Source organism: Pelophylax lessonae (genome assembly GCF_965119305.1).
Source record: "Pelophylax lessonae genome assembly, chromosome: 11".
NCBI lineage: Eukaryota > Metazoa > Chordata > Amphibia > Anura > Ranidae > Pelophylax > Pelophylax lessonae.
The window spans coordinates 218,679,998-218,691,508 of NC_138778.1; positions in this window are offsets into that span (position 1 = coordinate 218,679,998).

Genomic DNA, 11,511 nt, shown 5'->3' on the forward strand with positions numbered 1-11,511 from the left:
TATCAATAGTCAGTTTCGCTCCTCGAGTGATACCCTTTGTCTTGCACAAACCCGCCTCAGGCAACAAAACTCCCCAGCCAATAGGTGTGCGTGGAAAGAGATGAAAACCCGATTCGACCTATGGGCAGCAGCTCAGAAGCATCTTCACCATTTGCTTCTGGACCTGCACTTCCACAAATTTGGAAATAAGGCAGGCAAACCCTCGCACGGGCTTACAAGCTTAGCACAATTTTTTGATCTCCCCTCTGCCTTAACCCTCCCCTTTCCAGTTATTCAAATCTGTTACAACCTACCAGCCCACCAGTTCCTATATATCCGACAAGCAATTAATTTTGGAGCTAGCCTTTGCCCTGACAGGGGTAAGCATTTTCGCGCATCCATACTGGACACTCTCCCTGTCTTGACAGCCTTAAAATTTCAGACATTTACAAACCCCTAACTTCCCAACTTGCCAAGCCTCCCCACCCGGATCAAACCTCCCCATTGAACAATGATCTCTCCTTCCCACAGTCAAGAGACTACATCCTTGTGGGCTACAACACCACCTGTGCCTTCCTCACCAATGAATTCTGGAGGGAGCAGCAACTCAAAATCATGCACCGAGCATACTCAACTTTTTCAACGTCCTCGACCTCTACAACTCAACAACAAAGCTCATGGTGCCTCCAGAGTCCAGACCAACGCTGTATCACAGGCTGTGGAGCTTTTCTCTCATCTCACACTTCTGGGACCAAATAGAAAATCTTGCAGCCACAGTGGCTGGGTATCAGCCATGTAAAGACCCTTTCCCCTTACTTTTCTCCCCTTGGATATTCAAATATACAGTCTCTGATTGTCCGGCATAACAAGGCCTGGCTTTCCACTTGCTTTATGGCAGCCAGAAGGGCCATCCTTAAAAAATGGACCTCCACCACCCCACCTACAGCTTCTGATGTGAGAACTGAACTGGTCAGCCTAATCCGCAGAGAAAAACTTGACCTACTCTTCTTCACCTGCAATCACTCGTGCTTTTACAATAAATGGGACTCTTTCCTGACTAAATTCCCACATCTTGCAGACATCTCTCCAAGAACATTCACCCCACCTGATAATGGGTGAGACCTTTCCTCCTCCTTCTACCCTCCTTTTTCCCAATAAATCCACACAAATGACTGATGCCGAGACCACTGCATCCTCCAAGCCTCTCTGATGGTCACTTACACCCTCAAGCCTCTGCCCTCCCCTATCTATACCTTGTCTCAATTTGTGTAGCTCACCTCCCCCACCCCTTCCCCCGGTGCTAATATTCACTACTAATTCCAATCTATACATTTTCACTCAATCCACCCTCTCCGTTACCTTCTACATTGAATGAGTATTTGCCACCTCTTGAGACAAATGACATCTCTTATCGTGTAAGATCTTTTTTTTCAAGTGGTTCTACCCCCCCCCCCCCTCCCCTGTTACCCTACCCTCCTCACCCCCTCTCCCCCCCCTTCTCTTTCTTCCCACCCAACTTTTCCCCCTCTTTTCTTTTCTTCTTTTCCTTTCAACTTCATAGTAGTTTCCCTCTGCTTTGACCTTAGAGCTATTTGCTTCCATTGCTTCTGGGAAATCCCCCCAGGGTTTCACTGTTGTATTTTGAAAAATTCCAAAAAAATATGTTAAAAAAAAAAAAAAAACAGACACATTTTATCAAAGTTAAAGATTAGGGATGATCGAACGGTTCGGGTCGACCATCATTTCAACCCGAACATTGGCTGTTCAAAATTTGGCCGAATTCCGCCTTTTTTGCGGTAAAAGTTCGGAATTCGGCAACCAGAACTGCCCAAAATGCAATGGGACAGGAAATTATTTCAGTAGCGCAGGGATAGGGTTCCGCTCCTTTCACACCTATATGTGTGTATGTGTATATATATATATATATATATATATATGTGTGTGTGTATATATACCCCTATACAGAAGTTCAGATGTCATGCCTGCCTCCAAAGATGCCCAAAAAATGCCCAATAAACGCCTGAAACAAAAACGCCCAGGTGTGAAAGGAGCGGAGCCACATCCCTGCGCTATTGAAATTCTAAGAAAAATTATCTTTTTTTTCTGGTTCTGGACATGCTACAGAGCTGAAACTTCACAGGTACACTTTATAGACCCCCCAGGCACTAAATCCAAAGAAATCCCAATTTTTTTTTCAATAATTTTTTCAATAATTGGCTCTCTATCAAAAACGACAATTTTTAAGAACTTTTTTTTGCCTGATTCATAGTCCCTGGGGCATGACCCAGAACACAAGGCACTTTTTAGGGGCATTTATTTGGTTTTAGGGCTTCAAAATTGTGTTTTTTGATTACCGAAGTTCGGGTCCCATTGATTTCAATGGGGTTCTGGAATCCGAACCCGAACTTTCGGGAAGTTCGGGTGTTCTGGCCGAACCGAACTTTTCAAAAGTTCAATCATCCCTATTAAAGATTTGGTTGCTCTATAACATATTGATATAGGAAAATCCCCCAATGGTATGGGATTTTATATGCCACACACACACTGAACAAGAATACAAGAAGTATGTATGTAAAAATCAACTTTATTTATAACACATAACAAAAAATCTCACAAACATGTATGTCTAGAACAGGATAGACACGACAATTAAAAACTTGCAAGTTAGACAGACCAGTATCCGTACAGAAGACCCTTGGGTGTCATTGGTAGGATGAACCGGACTGGACCCTACGCGTTTCGGGTTGAAAAACCCTTCATCAGGGGTCACCCAAAGTTCAGTACACAATGTCAACCCAAAGGGGTCTTCTTAGTAGGGACAACTGGGCTGTCAATTAAAATCGGTGTCAACCGAAGAAAGGATGTCAGGTGGCGAGGAGAACATGGTTCATTGGAAAGGTAAGGAGAGAATAGAGCAATGTGGGCGGGAGCCGACCCGATTGAGGGCACCACAATGATCCGTCACTGGTCCAAATTTCTAATGAGTAGTTATAGTCACTCAAAAGAGTCACTTAATGTCACTCTACAAAGTACGTTTTGTTCATGGCAGAAGGTAAATAAGGTATAGGAGTAGAACATTTGTCTGGCGTGGATATTATCCTCCGTCCTGTTCACCTCGGCGTGGACATCCTCTAATAATAATATATTATATACTAATATACTAATCTATAATATATTAATCCTTTAACTTATACGCACATTTAAATGGTCAACCCAAATACAATTACATGTGGGAAAATACAACAACCCCAAATTTATAAATGAGATGCAGTATATTTTATGTGTCCCTCTCAAATATATTACCTTGTTAGCATATAATTAAGGCTAACAGTAGACCTAGGTTTATTGTAATGAGCAGGAATAATGAATACAATCCTAATATAATTTTAATTAAAATCTTGGACTATAATATACATAATATATAATATACAGATAGACTGCCGCAGTACCCATTGTGTGGCTGTAACAAAGATTCGTATATACAGTATATCTGCTTGTATTTAATCTATTGCAGTTAATTCATCCAGTGCATGTATTAGATATGATTGAAAAACTCATTATATGACCTTGTACTGTTTCTTTCCAGTATAGAGAGACACAAAAAGGAAAGCTCATTTCAAATTGCAGAGAAAATCTAGAAGATAAACTCCAGGCATAAAATCTATCATTGAAATATATTCATCATTAGCCAGAAATGATATAAATTCACATTGTATGCACCAAAAAGCCTTTGCAAATCGTGCATAGGTAGCAGTGATAGCATCACTGTGCTGTTCATAGAACTGTGGGAGGGACCCAGATAGCCCCACCCACCACAACCTGCAAAAAACTAGAGGAGAGGGTAGAAACAAGACCAGTCACCTGGCAGGGAGAGAGAGCAGCAGTGACTGGTCATCATCACAGGAAGATCCTGTACAGAAATAAAGTGCAGGAGTTTTATGCTGAGTTACAGAACAGATCTGAAAGATATTCACAAAGTACCCCAAGAAGAAATCATACATTTGCCCCTTGTACTTGGACAATATTTGTTTAGTTTATTTAACCAGTTCCAGTCCGGGTAAATTCTGATATCTCTCTCCTACATGTAAAAATCAGCATGTTTTTTGCTAGAAAACACTAAAGAATTATAACATTATAGAGAATAAAATGGTGGGTGTTGCATTTTTTTTATGCCACACAATATTTGCGCAGTGGTTTTTCAAACGCAATTGTAAAAAAAAAATAAAAAAATACACTTTAGTGAATTTTTAATGTGTGAAAACACAAACGCTCCAATACCCACCAGGTTCCTGACCTTGGCTTCCTCCAACCACGCTCCGGTCTTGGCATTATCCTAGACCTGCAACATCTCATGGGTGCCACCTGTCTTCTGATTCTACTCCAGCACACCAGCTGTACTAGTCTGGAACCTCCTGCACACAATCCAGTAGATGACCCGTGCTACTTTGGGCCTGACCTCTCCTGTTTCAATCTCAGGGGGGCCTGGAACTTAGCTGCAAGGAAAGCCCTTTCTCCATTGGCCTCCAACACCAGGTACATGATACAGGGGGACCCACTTCCTCTACTTGTAAGGTAATCCAGTTGCTACATAGCTGCTAGGATTTTTTTAACTTTGTTTAGAATCACCTGTTGAAAAAAAAAACAATAGTTGTTTTTTTTTTTTTTTTTACTGTAGTTTCAGTCATGATCTAGGTTTAAACACTTCAACCCGCCACTGTTTATAAACAGTGATGGGATGGGAAGAGGTTAATAGATAAGGAAATAAAAAGGGTCCAGATGGGTTTATACATTTTACAGTTATGCTGGCCACACACTGATCGAAAACCAGCTGGTCCAACAGGATTAGTGTGTTAGCTTCCCTACTCGACAGAAGTCGATTGTTTAAATAACTTCTGCTGAAAGGAGTTGTAAAGTTCCATTGACTAACAGCTGCAGCTGATGATCAGTGTATTCTAACAGTGGCAGGTACCGCTAATAGAATACAATGTACCAGAAGTGTAACTAGAACCTTCAGGGCCCCAGTGCAAGACCTAAGCCCTTCCCACTAATCCTGAGGCCTTTTACACAGTTCCCCCTTACATCAGAGTCCACAGAGTCCCTCCATACATTAGTGTCCCCCCTTGCCAGCGTTCGACCGACTCCGGAACTCAGCAGACTTACTATTGGAGCTGGTGGATTTGGGTGGGGGGGGGGGAGGGTTGGTGGGTTCATTGATTAGGTACATTTGAAAGCTATTGCAAGGAAGGAGTGGGGAGGGAGAGGAGACCTGGGCCCCTCCACAGTGGTGGAACCTTTGCGACCCTGGCAATTCTATCACTGCAATATACCATTTAGAGGATTTCCCATTATACCCAATTTGTATTGATGGAAGAATCATTTTTTTTTTTTCTTTCAATGAATGGAAAAAAAAAAAACCCCAAAAAGAAAAAATCCACTAACCATGTAGTGCTAGCTTTAGGGCATCAGAGAGGACGCAGTTCTCTGATTGAAGTAATTTTGAACATCAAAAAAAAAAAAGGCATAGCACAGAAGCAATTACATGTACTGTATAATATAAATATTATAATGACACCTATAACAAATTTGCGAAAGAAAGGATCAAAAATAGTCATTTTTTTGGGGTCAAAATAAGGGTGTTTTTCTGAATCAAAGCAATGGTGGAGAATTTTTACAAAAAAAGTGTACATTATAATTTGTAAGTAGTACAGATGAAGGGCTTGGCAACGTAATCATTTTTATTCCATAGAAGATAGGAGATATCTTAATCCTATAGGAATCTGTGCTTATTCATATGGTGATGATTTGGGGAAGATTTGCTTAGGATAGTACTATAGGCCCTAGAGCAGGGATCCTTAAACTACGCCCCTCCAGCTGTTGCGGAACTACACATCCCATAAGGCATTGTAAAACTCTGACATTAACAGACAGGACTAGGCATGATGGGAATTGTAGTTCCTGAACAACTGGAGGTCCATAGTTTGAAGACCCCTGGTATAGGCCCTAGAGCAGGGATCCTCAAACTACGGTGTTCTATCAGAAAACCACACCCCATCAGATTTCCCTACGTACGTCATTTCCGGTGCAGGCTCATCATGCACCAGCTGTAGTTGCGTCTCACGACGTCCTACTGCGCATGCGCGGAATAGGTAGGGAATTTTGATATCATCATAAGGGGGTGAGGCAAAAGTCCTACTGCGCAAGAGCAGGCGCATGCGCACCAACAGATCGGGTAGCGGCATCTCTTATAACAAACATAAAATCCGATCTCCATGGCATACACTGCGCCGAGCCGACAATGGGACAATCCAATACCTTACCCACACGCGCACGCCCACTGTCTAATTTTTGGGTCGGCGCAGTGTGGGGCATGGAGATCAGATTGTCGGGTCGCTACAGTGTCGGGTCGGCTCAGTGCGGCCCATAGAGATCGGATGGGTGTTTGTTATCACAGATCCCACTGCCCGACCCGTTGGTGCGCATGCACACTAGGACTTTTGCCTGACCCTTACGATGTTATCAAAATGCCCTACCTATTCTGCACATGCGCAGTAGGACTTGTGACGCGGCTACAGCTGATTCATGATGTACCCACAGCTGATCCGCAACCGGAAATGACGGAGGTATGGAATTCTGATAGGGTATGGTATTCTGACAGAACAACAGCCCTCCAGCTGTTGTGGAACTACACATCCCATGAGGCATTGTAAAATGCTGACATTCACAGACATGACTAGGTATGGTGGGAATTGTAGTTCTTGAACAACTGGAGGTCCATAGTTTGAAGACCCCTGGTATAGGCCCTAGAGCTGGGATCCTCAAACTACGGCCCTCCAGCTGTTGCGGAACTACATATCCCATGAGGCATTGTAAAACGCCGACATTCACAGACATGCCTAGGCATGGTGGGAATTGTAGTTCCTGAACAACTGGAGGTCCATAGTTTGAAGACCCCTGGTATAGGCCCTAGAGCCATGTCCATGTAGAGATTCAAATGCACTCGGCCTTTCAAAAAATTTTTTTTTTTTTTTTAAATCAACATTTTATCCACTTGCCGACCAGTCACGTTGACTGTACTGCGGCAAAGTGGCTCGTTCCCATCCAGCGACGTAGACCTACGTTGCTGGACTCCTCCCCTTGTGGGCGGCGCGCGCGCGCCGCCGGAGGCTTGCTCCCACTGTATTCAGTTACAGCGGGAGTCGGGCCAGGGGAGGAGCGGCGGTGATTACCGCCGCTCTTCCCCGATCGTCGGGGAATCGAGTGTGGAGATCTGCCCGCTTGTGTAAACAGAGCGGGCGGATCTCCTAAGTGACAGGCAGGGTCAGATTGCAGGGTTCAGCATAGCTGAACATGCAATCTGTCCCTGTGTCACTCAGTCCCCTCCCCCCACACATGTCAGTAAGCACCAGGCATACATTAACCCCTTGATCACCAATAAAAGTTAACCCCTTCCCTGCCAGTGTCATTTTTACAGTAACAGTGCATATATATAGCACTGATTACTGTAGTAATGTCACTGGTACCCCCAAAAGTGTCAAAAATGTCAGTCAAGGGTCCGATCTGTCCGTCGCAATGTCGCCGTCCCGCAAAAAAAAAATCGCAGATCGCCGCCATTACTCGTTAAAAAAAAAAAAAAAACACCAAAAATGACAGAAATCTTTCCCTTAGTTAGTAAACGCAATAACTTTTGCGCAAACCAATCAAAACACGCTTATTGCGATTTTTTTTTTACCAAAAATATGTAGCAGAAAACAATTGGCCTAAAATGATTAAAAAAAAATGGATTTTTACATTTTTTGGGGGGGGGAATTTCATATAAAATTAATGTTAAAAATATTGTTATTTTTTCAAAATTGTCGCTCTTTTTTTGTTTATAGCGCAAAAAAGTAAAAATCGCACAGGTGATCAAATACCACCAAAAGAAAGCTTTGTTTGTGGGAAAAAAACGACGTCAATTTTGTTTGGGTACAGCGTCGCACGACTGCGCAATTGTCAGGTAAAGTCGCACAGCGCCGAATCGCAAAAAGTGGCCTGGACGTAGGACAGCAAAATCCTCCGGTGGTAAAGTGGTTAAAGCAATGCACCAGAATGTTAGGGGTGATCGGTAAGTTCGTAGATCTTTTGTTGCAGTGTGTGACCTGTGCCTCATGTTATTTTTAGGTTGGGTAATGATTTATCAGATCGCATTCCAAAGTCATGACTAAGATGATTAATTTGCCATGATACACGCTCCAATGGTTTGTTCAAACACCTGAAGGAAGCAGTTCAGGGAAAGACCTTCAGATGACGGCGCAGTGATTGGAGCGTTGTGAAGTTAAAGTTCCTTTTTAAATGGAACCCATTACTCGGATTGCTGGTAGGACAAATACTTTATCACTCAAGGTGACTAAGTTTGGAAACAGGTTCCTTCATCACAATGCTTCTGCTGCGTCAGTCTATGAATTTTTTTTAATGACCCCTTGCAATTACACTAATAGCACCTGAATACATACACTACTGTGCAAAAGTTTTAGACCCCTTTCACACTTGCGGCACCGTTCATCAGAGATGTATAGTAACTAAGTAGAACTACTTCACTACTTTACTTAAGTACGGAAAGGCGGTATCTGTACTTTCCTGGAGTAGAATTTTTTTCTCCTACTTCCACTTTTACTTCACTACATTTTTTCGATGATTTCAATACTTCTACTCCGATATTTTTTTTTTTATGCTGCATAGTTACTCTTTACAATTATAAAAATTACCACTGCCAGAACAGTAGATGGCAGGTTTCATGAAGCTCAAAACATGTTTATTATCAGCGCATACGAACATAAATGCTACTGTATGTATAAATAAAAGCTGCATTTGAAATAATAAAAAACAATATGATGTTCAAACTTTTAACTTCTTTCTTTAATAACTACATAACACAGTACTTGTACTTTTACTTTCAGTACTTGAGTAGCAAAATTAAAAAAAAAATACTTGCAATACTTAAGTACAAAAAATGTTGAATACTTTAGTACTTCTACTCAAGTCACTTTTTGATCGAGCACTTCCACTTCTACTCAAGTCACTTTTTGATCGAGCACTTGTACTTTTACTCAAGTATGGGTTTCGAGTACTTTATACAACTCTGCCGTTCATTTCATCAGTTCAGTCATGTCAAAATGGATGAAGCATTCATCAGTTTTTGATTAGTGTCTGCTACCCCTTTTTGTCAATCCCTCCATTGGCTGCCACTCAACCAACAAATTAAATTCGAGTTACTAACCATAACTTACAAAACCATCCATAACTTGGTGCCCAGCTACATCACTAACCTGGTCTCAAAATACCAACCAACTCGTTCTCTTCGTCCCTCCCAGGACCATCTGCTCTCTAGCTCCCTTGTAACCCCTTCCCATGCTCGTCTCTAGGACTTCTCTCGAGCTTCTCCCATCCTCTGGAACTCTCTACCCCCATCTGTCCGACTATCTCCTACTTTGTCTACTTTCAGACGATCCCTGAAAACACATCTCTTCAGAGAAACCTATCTGGCAACCACCTAACAACTGTACTTTTATTTTCTCCATCAGCCCATCCCCCAGAGTTATTACCTCTTGTATCTCCTGACCCTCCCTCTTAGAGTGTAAGCTCTAATGAGCAGGACTCTCTGATTCCTACTGTAATAAAGTGTATTGTAATTGTACTCTCTACCCTCAACTTGTAAAGCGCTGCGTAAACTGTCGGCGCTGTATAAATCCTATATAATAATTATTATTATTATTAGTGGTCATCAGTTTTTTTTATCAGTTTTTTTTTTTTTACATCCACTACCAATGCAAAAACGGATGAAAAAATGACCATTTGTCAGTCTACATCCATTTTTCGTCTGATACATTTTTTTTTAAAGGAAGAAAAATAGACCTTTGATCAGTTAAAAAATGCGGATGTAAACTGATGTAAATGAATGATCATCCATTTACATCTGTTTTTCCATAGAAATGCATTGATGTCAGTTTTTCATCCGTCAACAGATGGATGAAAAACGGACAAACGGACAGCATGTGTGAAAGGGGCCTTAGGCAACTTTCACTCGGGCTTTCCGATCAGGTCTGCCTGTCAGTTTTTTCAGGCGGACCTGATCAGACGCTCAATGCACCCCTATGGAGCAGCGGATGTCAGCGGGGACATCAGGGGCTGACTGGCAACTTTCGGCCCAGCGGGCATGTACAAACCAGAGGCCCATGGTGCAGCGCCTTGGCCCCCCTCCCACTCTGCCTCTTCCCGGCCTCCTCCTGACCCCCATTCCAGGCTGAAGCTCCGCTCCGGGGTACTCTCTACTCACCTGCAGCAGGACAATGACCCCAAACATACAGCCAATGTCTTTAAGAACTATCTTCAGTGTAAAGAGGAACAAGGAGTCCTGGAAGTGATGGTTTGGCCCCCACAGAGCCCTGCTCTCACCATCATGGAGTCTGTCTGGGATTACATAAAGAGACAGAAGGATTAAAGGCAGCCAACACCCACAGAAGATCTGTGCTTAGTTCTCCAAGATGTTTGGAACAACCCACCTCCCGAGTTCCTTCAACAACTGTGTGGATGTCTACCTAGAAGAAGGCAAAGGGTGGTCACAGCAAATTGATTTGATTGGAATTTCTCTTCTGTTCTTTTACTTTCCATTTTGTTACTGTATGTAGTGTACCTTGCCACAAGTAAAATGAGATTATGACCCAGGATTCTCATCCAGGTTGTGGGGCTCCAGGGCACTTGTGTCATTCAGGAGAAACCTTGGGACCTGGAGTGTGGAGATTTTGTAGAGATCTGGAAGGGATGAAATCTCCAATCCTGGGTCTGAATTTTGAGAACCACCAACACACCTAATTGCACTTTTCCACTGCAAGTACCGGCTTGGCTCTACTCGGCCCTGCTTGGCCCGGTTTGCTTTTCCACTGCTGGTACAGCATGGTACGGTGTTGGAACGGTTCGGTACGGTACGGTATGGTGTGCTTTTCCACTAAAGTAGTACTAAAGTTAAGTGGGTGGGATAACAAAGGGGTGGGTGGGATTCTCTGACCAATCAGTGGCTAGTAGGACTGCATGTAAAGGATTGTGGGATATGGTACCGGGTATGGTACCTCTTGGAACCACAATCGAGGTGGTACTGTTTTTGAGAGTCGTACCGTTCGGTTCCATGCAGTGTAAAAGCGCCGCCGTACCGTACCGAACCGTTCCTACACCGTACCATGCGGTACCAGCAGTGGAAAAGCACAAAAGCGAGCCGAACCGTTCGGTTCCATGCAGTGGAAAAGCGCCAATTGGGCAGATGTGTGATGGGCTTTTAGGAGAGACCTGACTAGGGTTCTGGGCTCCACCCTACCAGACAGAGGAGGTCTCTACCAGAAGTCAGGAGGGCTCCGCTTAGGAGCCAGAGCAGCAAGGGGCAGCCAGGTGTATGAACCACAAAGACCAGAGCAGCAGAGCTGCAGATGTAAGCCGGGGGGCTGAATGTGTCTTTGCGAGAGAGAAATACTGAAAACTCCTACGAGGGAAAGTCATTCATTTTGTTCT